Below are 9374 nucleotides of genomic sequence, written 5' to 3' on the forward strand. Positions count from 1 at the left end.
AAACAGAGCAAAATCGAATGAAACGGCGACGAAAAGCCTACGACACTCGGTATTCCCAGCCGGTCACCCATGCAAGTACTAACCGAGCCCGACATTGCTTAACTTCCGAGATCGAACGAGATCGGGTGCATTCAACGTGGTATGGTTGTAGGCGATAAAGTAGTAGTCTATTCGGCTATTTGTATTTCGCAGTTGTTGGAAAACAGAGCAAAATCGAATGAAACGGCGACAAAAAGCCTACGACACTCGGTATTCCCAGCCTGTCACCCATGCAAGTACTAACCGAGCCCGACATTGCTTAACTTCCGAGATCGAACGAGATCGGGTGCATTCAACGTGGTATGTTTGTAGGCGATAAAGTAGTAGTCTATTCGGCTATTTGTATTTCGCAGTTGTTGGAAAACAGAGCATCATCGAATGAAACGGCGACGAAAAGCCTACGATACTCGGTATTCCCAGCCGGTCACTCATGCAAGTACTAACCGAGCCCGACATTGCTTAACTTCCGAGATCGAACGAGATCGGGTGCATTCAACGTGGTATGGTTGTAGGCGATAAAGTAGTAGTCTATTCGGCTATTTGTATTTCGCAGTTGTTGGAAAACAGAGCAAAATCGAACGAAACGGCGACGAAAAGCCTACGACACTCGGTATTCCCAGCCGGTCACCCATGCAAGTACTAACCAAGCCCGACATTGCTTAACTTCCGAGATCGAACAAGATCGGGAGCATTCAACGTGGTATGGTTGTAGGCGATGAAGTAGTAGTCTATTCGGCTATTTGTATTTCGCAGTTGTTAGAAAACACAGCAAAATCGAATGAAACGACGACGAAAAGCTTACGACACTCGGTATTCCCAGCCGGTCACCCATGCAAGTACTAACCGAACCCGACATTGCTTAACTTCAGAGATCGACGAGATCGGGTGCATTCAACGTGGTATGGTTGTAGGCGATAAAGTAGTAGTCTATTCGGCTATTTGTATTTCGCAGTTGTTGGAAAGCAGAGCAAAATCGAACGAAACGGCGACGAAAAGCCTACGACACTCGGTATTCCCAGCCGGTCACCCATGCAAGTACTAACCGAGCCCGACATTGCTTAACTTCCGAGATCGAACGAGATCGGGTGCATTCAACGTGGTATGGTTGTAGGCGATAAAGTAGTAGTCTATTCGGCTATTTGTATTTCGCAGTTGTTGAAAAACAGAGCAAAATCGAATGAAACGGCGACGAAAAGCCTACGACACTCGGTATTCCCAGCCGGTCACCCATGCAAGTACTAACCGAGCCCGACATTGCTTAACTTCCGAGATCGAACGAGATCGGGTGCATTCAACGTGGTATGGTTGTAGGCGATAAAGTAGTAGTCTATTCGGCTATTTGTATTTCGCAGTTGTTGGAAAACAGAGCAAAATCGAATGAAGCGGCGACGAAAAGCCTACGCCACTCGGTATTCCCAGCCGGTCACCCATGCAAGTAATAACCGAGCCCGACATTGCTTAACTTCCGAGATCGAACGAGATCGGGTGCATTCAACGTGGTATGGTTGTAGGCGATAACGTAGTAGTCTATTCGGCTATTTGTATTTCGCAGTTGTTGGAAAACAGAGCAAAATCGAATGAAACGGCGACGAAAAGCCTACGACACTCGGTATTCCCAGCCGGTCACCCATGCAAGTACTAACCGAGCCCGACATTGCTTAACTTCCGAGATCGAACGAGATCGGGTGCATTCAACGTGGTATGGTTGTAGGCGAGAAAGTAGTAGTCTATTCGGCTATTTGTATTTTGCAGTTGTTGGAAAACAGAGCAAAATCGAATGAAGCGGCGACGAAAAGCCTACGACACTCGGTATTCCCAGCCGGTCACCCATGCAAGTACTAACCGAGCCCGACATTGCTTAACTTCCGAGATCGAACGAGATCGGGTGCATTCAACGTGGTATTGTTGTAGTCGATAAAGTAGTAGTCTGTTCTGCTATTTTTATTTTGCATTTGTTAGAAAACAGAGAAAAAACGAATGGAACGGCGACGAAAAAAAAGCTTACGACACTCGGTATTCCCAGCCGGTCACCCACGCAAGTACTAACCGAGCCCGACATTGCTTAACTTCCGAGATCGAACGAGATCGGGTGCATTCACCGTGGTATGGTTGTAGGCAATAAAGTAGTAGTCTATTCGGCTATTTGTATTTCGCAGTTGTTGGAAAACAGAGCAAAATCGAATGAAACGGCGACGAAAAGCCTACGACATTCGGTATTCCCAGCCGGTCACCCATGCAAGTACTAACCGAGCCCGACATTGCTTAACTTCCGAGATCGAACGATAACGGGTGCATTCAACGTAGTATGGTTGTAGGCGATAAAGTAGTAGTGTATTCGGCTATTTGTATTTCGCAGTTGTTGGAAAACAGAGCAAAATCGAATGAAACGGCGACGAAAAGCCTACGATACTCGGTATTCCCAGCCGGTCACCCATGCAAGTACTAACCGAGCCCGACATTGCTTAACTTCCGAGATCGAACGAGATCGGGTGCATTCAACGTGGTATGGTTGTAGGCGATAAAGTAGTAGTCTATTCGGCTATTTGTATTTCGCAGTTGTTGGAAAACAGAGCAAAATCGAATGAAACGGCGACGAAAAGCCTACGATACTCGGTATTCTCAGCCGGTCACCCATGCAAGTACTAACCGAGCCCGACATTGCTTAACTTCCGAGATCGAACGAGATCGGGTGCATTCAACGTGGTATGGTTGTAGGCGATAAAGTAGTAGTCTATTCGGCTATTTGTATTTCGCAGTTGTTGGAAAACAGAGCAAAATCGAATGAAACGGCGACGAAAAGCCTACGACACTCGGTATTCCCAGCCGGTCACCCATGCAAGTACTAACCGAGCCCGACATTGCTTAACTTCCGAGATCGAACGAGATCGGGTGCATTCAACGTGGTATGGTTGTAGGCGATAAAGTAGTAGTCTATTCGGCTATTTGTATTTTGCAGTTGTTGGTAAACAGAGCAAAATCGAATGAAGCGGCGACGAAAAGCCTACGACACTCGGTATTCCCAGCCGGTCACCCATGCAAGTACTAACCGAGCCCGACATTGCTTAACTTCCGAGATCGAACGAGATCGGGTGCATTCAACGTGGTATGGTTGTAGTCGATAAAGTAGTAGTTTGTTCTGCTATTTGTATTTTGCAGTTGTTAGAAAACAGAGAAAAAACGAATGGAACGGCGACGAAAAAAAAGCCTACGACACTCGGTATTCCCAGCCGGTCACCCATGCAAGTAATAACCGAGCCCGACATTGCTTAACTTCCGAGATCGAACGAGATCGGGTGCATTCAACGTGGTATGGTTGTAGGCAATAAAGTAGTAGTCTATTCGGCTATTTGTATTTCGCAGTTGTTGGAAAACAGAGCAAAATCGAATGAAACGGCGACGAAAAGCCTACGACACTCGGTATTCCAAGCCGGTCACCCATGCAAGTACTAACCGAGCCCGACATTGCTTAACTTCCGAGATCGAACGAGATCGGGTGCATTCAACGTGGTATGGTTGTAAGCGATAAAGTAGTAGTCTATTCGGCTATTTGTATTTCGCAGTTGTTGGAAAACAGAGCAAAATCGAATGAAACGGCGACGAAAAGCCTACGACACTCGGTATTCCCAGCCGGTCACCCATGCAGGTACTAACCGAGCCCGACATTGCTTAACTTCCGAGATCGAACGAAACCGGGTGCATTCAACGTGGTATGGTTGTAGGCGATAAAGTAGTAGTCTATTCGGCTATTTGTATTTCGCAGTTGTTGGAAAACAGAGCAAAATCGAATGAAACGGCGACGAAAAGCCTACGACACTCGGTATTCCCAGCCGGTCACCCATGCAAGTACTAACCGAGCCTGACATTGCTTAACTTCCGAGATCGAACGATAACGGGTGCATTCAACGTGGTATGGTTGTAGGCGATAAAGTAGTAGTCTATTCGGCTATTTGTATTTCGCAGTTGTTGGAAAACAGAGCAAAATCGAATGAAACGGCGACAAAAAGCCTACGACACTCGGTATTCCCAGCCGGTCACCCATGCAAGTACTAACCGAGCCCGACATTGCTTAACTTCCGAGATCGAGTGCATTCAACGTGGTATGGTTGTAAGCGATAAAGTATTAGTCTATTCGGCTATTTGTATTTCGCAGTTGTTGGAAAACAGAGCAAAATCGAATGAAACGGCGACGAAAAGCCTACGACACTCGGTATTCCCAGCAGGTCACCCATGCAAGTTCTAACCGAGCCCGACATTGCTTAACTTCCGAGATGGAACGAGATCGGGTGCATTCAACGTGGTATGGTTGTAGGCGATAGAGTAGTAGTCTATTCGGCTATTTGTATTTCGCAGTTGTTGGAAAACAGAGCAAAATCGAATGAAACGGCGACGAAAAGCCTACGACACTCGGTATTCCCAGCCGGTCACCCATGCAAGTACTAACCGAGCCCGACATTGCTTAACTTCCGAGATCGAACGATAACGGGTGCATTCAACGTGGTATGGTTGTAGGCGATAAAGTAGTAGTCTATTCGGCTATTTGTATTTCGCAGTTGTTAGAAAACAGAGCAAAATCGAATGAAACGGCGACGAAAAGCCTACGACACTCGGTATTCCCAGCCGGTCACCCATGCAAGTACTAACCAAGCCCGACATTGCTTAACTTCCGAGATCGAACAAGATCGGGAGCATTCAACGTGGTATGGTTGTAGGCGATGAAGTAGTAGTCTATTCGGCTATTTGTATTTCGCAGTTGTTAGAAAACACAGCAAAATCGAATGAAACGACGACGAAAAGCTTACGACACTCGGTATTCCCAGCCGGTCACCCATGCAAGTACTAACCGAACCCGACATTGCTTAACTTCAGAGATCGACGAGATCGGGTGCATTCAACGTGGTATGGTTGTAGGCGATAAAGTAGTAGTCTATTCGGCTATTTGTATTTCGCAGTTGTTGGAAAGCAGAGCAAAATCGAACGAAACGGCGACGAAAAGCCTACGACACTCGGTATTCCCAGCCGGTCACCCATGCAAGTACTAACCGAGCCCGACATTGCTTAACTTCCGAGATCAAACGAGATCGGGTGCATTCAACGTGGTATGGTTGTACGCGATAAAGTAGTAGTCTATTCGGCTATTTGTATTTCGCAGTTGTTGGAAAACAGAGCAAAATCGAATGAAACGGCGACGAAAAGCCTACGACACTCGGTATTCCCAGCCGGTCACCCATGCAAGTACTAACCGAGCCCGACATTGCTTAACTTCCGAGATCGAACGAGATCGGGTGCATTCAACGTGGAATGGTTGTAGGCGCTAAAGTACTAGTCTATTCGGCTATTTGTATTTCGCAGTTGTTGGAAAACAGAGCAAAATCGAATGAAACGGCGACGAAAAGCCTACGACACTCGGTATTCCCAGCCGGTCACCCATGCAAGTACTAACCGAGCCCGACATTGCTTAACTTCCGAGATCGAACGAGATCGGGTGCATTCAACGTGGTATGGTTGTAGGCGATAAAGTAGTAGTCTATTCGGCTATTTTTATTTTGCATTTGTTAGAAAACAGAGAAAAAACGAATGGAACGGCGACGAAAAAAAAGCTTACGACACTCGGTATTCCCAGCCGGTCACCCACGCAAGTACTAACCGAGCCCGACATTGCTTAACTTCCGAGATCGAACGAGATCGGGTGCATTCACCGTGGTATGGTTGTAGGCAATAAAGTAGTAGTCTATTCGGCTATTTGTATTTCGCAGTTGTTGGAAAACAGAGCAAAATCGAATGAAACGGCGACGAAAAGCCTACGACATTCGGTATTCCCAGCCGGTCACCCATGCAAGTACTAACCGAGCCCGACATTGCTTAACTTCCGAGATCGAACGATAACGGGTGCATTCAACGTAGTATGGTTGTAGGCGATAAAGTAGTAGTGTATTCGGCTATTTGTATTTCGCAGTTGTTGGAAAACAGAGCAAAATCGAATGAAACGGCGACGAAAAGCCTACGATACTCGGTATTCCCAGCCGGTCACCCATGCAAGTACTAACCGAGCCCGACATTGCTTAACTTCCGAGATCGAACGAGATCGGGTGCATTCAACGTGGTATGGTTGTAGGCGATAAAGTAGTAGTCTATTCGGCTATTTGTATTTCGCAGTTGTTGGAAAACAGAGCAAAATCGAATGAAACGGCGACGAAAAGCCTACGATACTCGGTATTCTCAGCCGGTCACCCATGCAAGTACTAACCGAGCCCGACATTGCTTAACTTCCGAGATCGAACGAGATCGGGTGCATTCAACGTGGTATGGTTGTAGGCGATAAAGTAGTAGTCTATTCGGCTATTTGTATTTTGCAGTTGTTGGTAAACAGAGCAAAATCGAATGAAGCGGCGACGAAAAGCCTACGACACTCGGTATTCCCAGCCGGTCACCCATGCAAGTACTAACCGAGCCCGACATTGCTTAACTTCCGAGATCGAACGAGATCGGGTGCATTCAACGTGGTATGGTTGTAGTCGATAAAGTAGTAGTTTGTTCTGCTATTTGTATTTTGCAGTTGTTAGAAAACAGAGAAAAAACGAATGGAACGGCGACGAAAAAAAAGCCTACGACACTCGGTATTCCCAGCCGGTCACCCATGCAAGTAATAACCGAGCCCGACATTGCTTAACTTCCGAGATCGAACGAGATCGGGTGCATTCAACGTGGTATGGTTGTAGGCAATAAAGTAGTAGTCTATTCGGCTATTTGTATTTCGCAGTTGTTGGAAAACAGAGCAAAATCGAATGAAACGGCGACGAAAAGCCTACGACACTCGGTATTCCAAGCCGGTCACCCATGCAAGTACTAACCGAGCCCGACATTGCTTAACTTCCGAGATCGAACGAGATCGGGTGCATTCAACGTGGTATGGTTGTAAGCGATAAAGTAGTAGTCTATTCGGCTATTTGTATTTCGCAGTTGTTGGAAAACAGAGCAAAATCGAATGAAACGGCGACGAAAAGCCTACGACACTCGGTATTCCCAGCCGGTCACCCATGCAGGTACTAACCGAGCCCGACATTGCTTTACTTCCGAGATCGAACGAAATCGGGTGCATTCAACGTGGTATGGTTGTAGGCGATAAAGTAGTAGTCTATTCGGCTATTTGTATTTCGCAGTTGTTGGAAAACAGAGCAAAATCGAATGAAACGGCGACGAAAAGCCTACGACACTCGGTATTCCCAGCCGGTCACCCATGCAAGTACTAACCGAGCCTGACATTGCTTAACTTCCGAGATCGAACGATAACGGGTGCATTCAACGTGGTATGGTTGTAGGCGATAAAGTAGTAGTCTATTCGGCTATTTGTATTTCGCAGTTGTTGGAAAACAGAGCAAAATCGAATGAAACGGCGACAAAAAGCCTACGACACTCGGTATTCCCAGCCGGTCACCCATGCAAGTACTAACCGAGCCCGACATTGCTTAACTTCCGAGATCGAGTGCATTCAACGTGGTATGGTTGTAAGCGATAAAGTAGTAGTCTATTCGGCTATTTGTATTTCGCAGTTGTTGGAAAACAGAGCAAAATCGAATGAAACGGCGACGAAAAGCCTACGACACTCGGTATTCCCAGCAGGTCACCCATGCAAGTTCTAACCGAGCCCGACATTGCTTAACTTCCGAGATCGAACGAGATCGGGTGCATTCAACGTGGTATGGTTGTAGGCGATAGAGTAGTAGTCTATTCGGCTATTTGTATTTCGCAGTTGTTGGAAAACAGAGCAAAATCGAATGAAACGGCGACGAAAAGCCTACGACACTCGGTATTCCCAGCCGGTCACCCATGCAAGTACTAACCGAGCCCGACATTGCTTAACTTCCGAGATCGAACGATAACGGGTGCATTCAACGTGGTATGGTTGTAGGCGATAAAGTAGTAGTCTATTCGGCTATTTGTATTTCGCAGTTGTTAGAAAACAGAGCAAAATCGAATGAAACGGCGACGAAAAGCCTACGACACTCGGTATTCCCAGCCGGTCACCCATGCAAGTACTAACCAAGCCCGACATTGCTTAACTTCCGAGATCGAACAAGATCGGGAGCATTCAACGTGGTATGGTTGTAGGCGATGAAGTAGTAGTCTATTCGGCTATTTGTATTTCGCAGTTGTTAGAAAACACAGCAAAATCGAATGAAACGACGACGAAAAGCTTACGGCACTCGGTATTCCCAGCCGGTCACCCATGCAAGTACTAACCGAACCCGACATTGCTTAACTTCAGAGATCGACGAGATCGGGTGCATTCAACGTGGTATGGTTGTAGGCGATAAAGTAGTAGTCTATTCGGCTATTTGTATTTCGCAGTTGTTGGAAAGCAGAGCAAAATCGAACGAAACGGCGACGAAAAGCCTACGACACTCGGTATTCCCAGCCGGTCACCCATGCAAGTACTAACCGAGCCCGACATTGCTTAACTTCCGAGATCAAACGAGATCGGGTGCATTCAACGTGGTATGGTTGTACGCGATAAAGTAGTAGTCTATTCGGCTATTTGTATTTCGCAGTTGTTGGAAAACAGAGCAAAATCGAATGAAACGGCGACGAAAAGCCTACGACACTCGGTATTCCCAGCCGGTCACCCATGCAAGTACTAACCGAGCCCGACATTGCTTAACTTCCGAGATCGAACGAGATCGGGTGCATTCAACGTGGAATGGTTGTAGGCGCTAAAGTACTAGTCTATTCGGCTATTTGTATTTCGCAGTTGTTGGAAAACAGAGCAAAATCGAATGAAACGGCGACGAAAAGCCTACGACACTCGGTATTCCCAGCCGGTCACCCATGCAAGTACTAACCGAGCCCGACATTGCTTAACTTCCGAGATCGAACGAGATCGGGTGCATTCAACGTGGTATGGTTGTAGGCGATAAAGTAGTAGTCTATTCGGCTATTTTTATTTTGCATTTGTTAGAAAACAGAGAAAAAACGAATGGAACGGCGACGAAAAAAAAGCTTACGACACTCGGTATTCCCAGCCGGTCACCCACGCAAGTACTAACCGAGCCCGACATTGCTTAACTTCCGAGATCGAACGAGATCGGGTGCATTCACCGTGGTATGGTTGTAGGCAATAAAGTAGTAGTCTATTCGGCTATTTGTATTTCGCAGTTGTTGGAAAACAGAGCAAAATCGAATGAAACGGCGACGAAAAGCCTACGACATTCGGTATTCCCAGCCGGTCACCCATGCAAGTACTAACCGAGCCCGACATTGCTTAACTTCCGAGATCGAACGATAACGGGTGCATTCAACGTAGTATGGTTGTAGGCGATAAAGTAGTAGTGTATTCGGCT

At 46.7% G+C, this 9374-nt stretch overlaps 33 non-coding genes and 14 pseudogenes across 33 annotated transcripts; all 47 read right to left on the reverse strand.

Annotated features, from left to right (window-relative positions):
* Positions 1-34: 34 nt before the first annotated feature.
* On the reverse strand, positions 35-153 carry LOC144413885 (5S ribosomal RNA). Its single transcript, XR_013469776.1, has one exon. It is a non-coding gene; the product is annotated as a 5S ribosomal RNA (ribosomal RNA).
* An 81-nt stretch (positions 154-234) lies between these two features.
* On the reverse strand, positions 235-353 carry LOC144417821 (5S ribosomal RNA; annotated as a pseudogene).
* An 81-nt stretch (positions 354-434) lies between these two features.
* LOC144417226 (5S ribosomal RNA) lies at positions 435-553 on the reverse strand. Its single transcript, XR_013473119.1, has one exon. It is a non-coding gene; the product is annotated as a 5S ribosomal RNA (ribosomal RNA).
* An 81-nt stretch (positions 554-634) lies between these two features.
* On the reverse strand, positions 635-753 carry LOC144416433 (5S ribosomal RNA). The gene has a single exon (XR_013472326.1). It is a non-coding gene; the product is annotated as a 5S ribosomal RNA (ribosomal RNA).
* Positions 754-834: 81 nt separating this feature from the next.
* LOC144412254 (5S ribosomal RNA) lies at positions 835-952 on the reverse strand (annotated as a pseudogene).
* Positions 953-1033: 81 nt separating this feature from the next.
* Positions 1034-1152, reverse strand: LOC144413886 (5S ribosomal RNA). Its single transcript, XR_013469777.1, has one exon. It is a non-coding gene; the product is annotated as a 5S ribosomal RNA (ribosomal RNA).
* Positions 1153-1233: 81 nt separating this feature from the next.
* LOC144413887 (5S ribosomal RNA) lies at positions 1234-1352 on the reverse strand. Its single transcript, XR_013469778.1, has one exon. It is a non-coding gene; the product is annotated as a 5S ribosomal RNA (ribosomal RNA).
* An 81-nt stretch (positions 1353-1433) lies between these two features.
* On the reverse strand, positions 1434-1552 carry LOC144417235 (5S ribosomal RNA). Its single transcript, XR_013473128.1, has one exon. It is a non-coding gene; the product is annotated as a 5S ribosomal RNA (ribosomal RNA).
* Positions 1553-1633: 81 nt separating this feature from the next.
* Positions 1634-1752, reverse strand: LOC144413888 (5S ribosomal RNA). Its single transcript, XR_013469779.1, has one exon. It is a non-coding gene; the product is annotated as a 5S ribosomal RNA (ribosomal RNA).
* An 81-nt stretch (positions 1753-1833) lies between these two features.
* Positions 1834-1952, reverse strand: LOC144416510 (5S ribosomal RNA). Its single transcript, XR_013472403.1, has one exon. It is a non-coding gene; the product is annotated as a 5S ribosomal RNA (ribosomal RNA).
* An 85-nt stretch (positions 1953-2037) lies between these two features.
* Positions 2038-2156, reverse strand: LOC144417196 (5S ribosomal RNA). Its single transcript, XR_013473089.1, has one exon. It is a non-coding gene; the product is annotated as a 5S ribosomal RNA (ribosomal RNA).
* Positions 2157-2237: 81 nt separating this feature from the next.
* LOC144412524 (5S ribosomal RNA) lies at positions 2238-2356 on the reverse strand (annotated as a pseudogene).
* Positions 2357-2437: 81 nt separating this feature from the next.
* Positions 2438-2556, reverse strand: LOC144415085 (5S ribosomal RNA). Its single transcript, XR_013470977.1, has one exon. It is a non-coding gene; the product is annotated as a 5S ribosomal RNA (ribosomal RNA).
* Positions 2557-2637: 81 nt separating this feature from the next.
* Positions 2638-2756, reverse strand: LOC144415629 (5S ribosomal RNA). The gene has a single exon (XR_013471521.1). It is a non-coding gene; the product is annotated as a 5S ribosomal RNA (ribosomal RNA).
* Positions 2757-2837: 81 nt separating this feature from the next.
* On the reverse strand, positions 2838-2956 carry LOC144413889 (5S ribosomal RNA). Its single transcript, XR_013469780.1, has one exon. It is a non-coding gene; the product is annotated as a 5S ribosomal RNA (ribosomal RNA).
* Positions 2957-3037: 81 nt separating this feature from the next.
* LOC144415293 (5S ribosomal RNA) lies at positions 3038-3156 on the reverse strand. Its single transcript, XR_013471185.1, has one exon. It is a non-coding gene; the product is annotated as a 5S ribosomal RNA (ribosomal RNA).
* Positions 3157-3241: 85 nt separating this feature from the next.
* Positions 3242-3360, reverse strand: LOC144416098 (5S ribosomal RNA). The gene has a single exon (XR_013471992.1). It is a non-coding gene; the product is annotated as a 5S ribosomal RNA (ribosomal RNA).
* Positions 3361-3441: 81 nt separating this feature from the next.
* LOC144416104 (5S ribosomal RNA) lies at positions 3442-3560 on the reverse strand. Its single transcript, XR_013471998.1, has one exon. It is a non-coding gene; the product is annotated as a 5S ribosomal RNA (ribosomal RNA).
* An 81-nt stretch (positions 3561-3641) lies between these two features.
* On the reverse strand, positions 3642-3760 carry LOC144416860 (5S ribosomal RNA). Its single transcript, XR_013472753.1, has one exon. It is a non-coding gene; the product is annotated as a 5S ribosomal RNA (ribosomal RNA).
* An 81-nt stretch (positions 3761-3841) lies between these two features.
* Positions 3842-3960, reverse strand: LOC144412084 (5S ribosomal RNA; annotated as a pseudogene).
* An 81-nt stretch (positions 3961-4041) lies between these two features.
* Positions 4042-4150, reverse strand: LOC144412605 (5S ribosomal RNA; annotated as a pseudogene).
* Positions 4151-4231: 81 nt separating this feature from the next.
* On the reverse strand, positions 4232-4350 carry LOC144418350 (5S ribosomal RNA; annotated as a pseudogene).
* Positions 4351-4431: 81 nt separating this feature from the next.
* LOC144417906 (5S ribosomal RNA) lies at positions 4432-4550 on the reverse strand (annotated as a pseudogene).
* An 81-nt stretch (positions 4551-4631) lies between these two features.
* LOC144416434 (5S ribosomal RNA) lies at positions 4632-4750 on the reverse strand. Its single transcript, XR_013472327.1, has one exon. It is a non-coding gene; the product is annotated as a 5S ribosomal RNA (ribosomal RNA).
* Positions 4751-4831: 81 nt separating this feature from the next.
* On the reverse strand, positions 4832-4949 carry LOC144412256 (5S ribosomal RNA; annotated as a pseudogene).
* Positions 4950-5030: 81 nt separating this feature from the next.
* Positions 5031-5149, reverse strand: LOC144416199 (5S ribosomal RNA). Its single transcript, XR_013472093.1, has one exon. It is a non-coding gene; the product is annotated as a 5S ribosomal RNA (ribosomal RNA).
* Positions 5150-5230: 81 nt separating this feature from the next.
* LOC144415047 (5S ribosomal RNA) lies at positions 5231-5349 on the reverse strand. Its single transcript, XR_013470939.1, has one exon. It is a non-coding gene; the product is annotated as a 5S ribosomal RNA (ribosomal RNA).
* An 81-nt stretch (positions 5350-5430) lies between these two features.
* Positions 5431-5549, reverse strand: LOC144413890 (5S ribosomal RNA). The gene has a single exon (XR_013469781.1). It is a non-coding gene; the product is annotated as a 5S ribosomal RNA (ribosomal RNA).
* Positions 5550-5634: 85 nt separating this feature from the next.
* LOC144417197 (5S ribosomal RNA) lies at positions 5635-5753 on the reverse strand. Its single transcript, XR_013473090.1, has one exon. It is a non-coding gene; the product is annotated as a 5S ribosomal RNA (ribosomal RNA).
* An 81-nt stretch (positions 5754-5834) lies between these two features.
* LOC144412525 (5S ribosomal RNA) lies at positions 5835-5953 on the reverse strand (annotated as a pseudogene).
* Positions 5954-6034: 81 nt separating this feature from the next.
* LOC144415086 (5S ribosomal RNA) lies at positions 6035-6153 on the reverse strand. Its single transcript, XR_013470978.1, has one exon. It is a non-coding gene; the product is annotated as a 5S ribosomal RNA (ribosomal RNA).
* Positions 6154-6234: 81 nt separating this feature from the next.
* On the reverse strand, positions 6235-6353 carry LOC144415630 (5S ribosomal RNA). Its single transcript, XR_013471522.1, has one exon. It is a non-coding gene; the product is annotated as a 5S ribosomal RNA (ribosomal RNA).
* An 81-nt stretch (positions 6354-6434) lies between these two features.
* LOC144415294 (5S ribosomal RNA) lies at positions 6435-6553 on the reverse strand. The gene has a single exon (XR_013471186.1). It is a non-coding gene; the product is annotated as a 5S ribosomal RNA (ribosomal RNA).
* Positions 6554-6638: 85 nt separating this feature from the next.
* LOC144416099 (5S ribosomal RNA) lies at positions 6639-6757 on the reverse strand. Its single transcript, XR_013471993.1, has one exon. It is a non-coding gene; the product is annotated as a 5S ribosomal RNA (ribosomal RNA).
* An 81-nt stretch (positions 6758-6838) lies between these two features.
* On the reverse strand, positions 6839-6957 carry LOC144416105 (5S ribosomal RNA). Its single transcript, XR_013471999.1, has one exon. It is a non-coding gene; the product is annotated as a 5S ribosomal RNA (ribosomal RNA).
* Positions 6958-7038: 81 nt separating this feature from the next.
* On the reverse strand, positions 7039-7157 carry LOC144416729 (5S ribosomal RNA). Its single transcript, XR_013472622.1, has one exon. It is a non-coding gene; the product is annotated as a 5S ribosomal RNA (ribosomal RNA).
* An 81-nt stretch (positions 7158-7238) lies between these two features.
* LOC144412085 (5S ribosomal RNA) lies at positions 7239-7357 on the reverse strand (annotated as a pseudogene).
* Positions 7358-7438: 81 nt separating this feature from the next.
* LOC144412606 (5S ribosomal RNA) lies at positions 7439-7547 on the reverse strand (annotated as a pseudogene).
* An 81-nt stretch (positions 7548-7628) lies between these two features.
* On the reverse strand, positions 7629-7747 carry LOC144416841 (5S ribosomal RNA). The gene has a single exon (XR_013472734.1). It is a non-coding gene; the product is annotated as a 5S ribosomal RNA (ribosomal RNA).
* Positions 7748-7828: 81 nt separating this feature from the next.
* Positions 7829-7947, reverse strand: LOC144417907 (5S ribosomal RNA; annotated as a pseudogene).
* An 81-nt stretch (positions 7948-8028) lies between these two features.
* LOC144416435 (5S ribosomal RNA) lies at positions 8029-8147 on the reverse strand. The gene has a single exon (XR_013472328.1). It is a non-coding gene; the product is annotated as a 5S ribosomal RNA (ribosomal RNA).
* Positions 8148-8228: 81 nt separating this feature from the next.
* Positions 8229-8346, reverse strand: LOC144412712 (5S ribosomal RNA; annotated as a pseudogene).
* Positions 8347-8427: 81 nt separating this feature from the next.
* On the reverse strand, positions 8428-8546 carry LOC144416200 (5S ribosomal RNA). Its single transcript, XR_013472094.1, has one exon. It is a non-coding gene; the product is annotated as a 5S ribosomal RNA (ribosomal RNA).
* An 81-nt stretch (positions 8547-8627) lies between these two features.
* LOC144415049 (5S ribosomal RNA) lies at positions 8628-8746 on the reverse strand. Its single transcript, XR_013470941.1, has one exon. It is a non-coding gene; the product is annotated as a 5S ribosomal RNA (ribosomal RNA).
* An 81-nt stretch (positions 8747-8827) lies between these two features.
* LOC144413891 (5S ribosomal RNA) lies at positions 8828-8946 on the reverse strand. Its single transcript, XR_013469782.1, has one exon. It is a non-coding gene; the product is annotated as a 5S ribosomal RNA (ribosomal RNA).
* An 85-nt stretch (positions 8947-9031) lies between these two features.
* LOC144417198 (5S ribosomal RNA) lies at positions 9032-9150 on the reverse strand. The gene has a single exon (XR_013473091.1). It is a non-coding gene; the product is annotated as a 5S ribosomal RNA (ribosomal RNA).
* An 81-nt stretch (positions 9151-9231) lies between these two features.
* Positions 9232-9350, reverse strand: LOC144412526 (5S ribosomal RNA; annotated as a pseudogene).
* Positions 9351-9374: the final 24 nt, after the last annotated feature.

The sequence above is a fragment of the Styela clava genome, chromosome 15 (assembly GCF_964204865.1).
Source record: "Styela clava chromosome 15, kaStyClav1.hap1.2, whole genome shotgun sequence".
NCBI classification, from domain to species: domain Eukaryota; kingdom Metazoa; phylum Chordata; class Ascidiacea; order Stolidobranchia; family Styelidae; genus Styela; species Styela clava.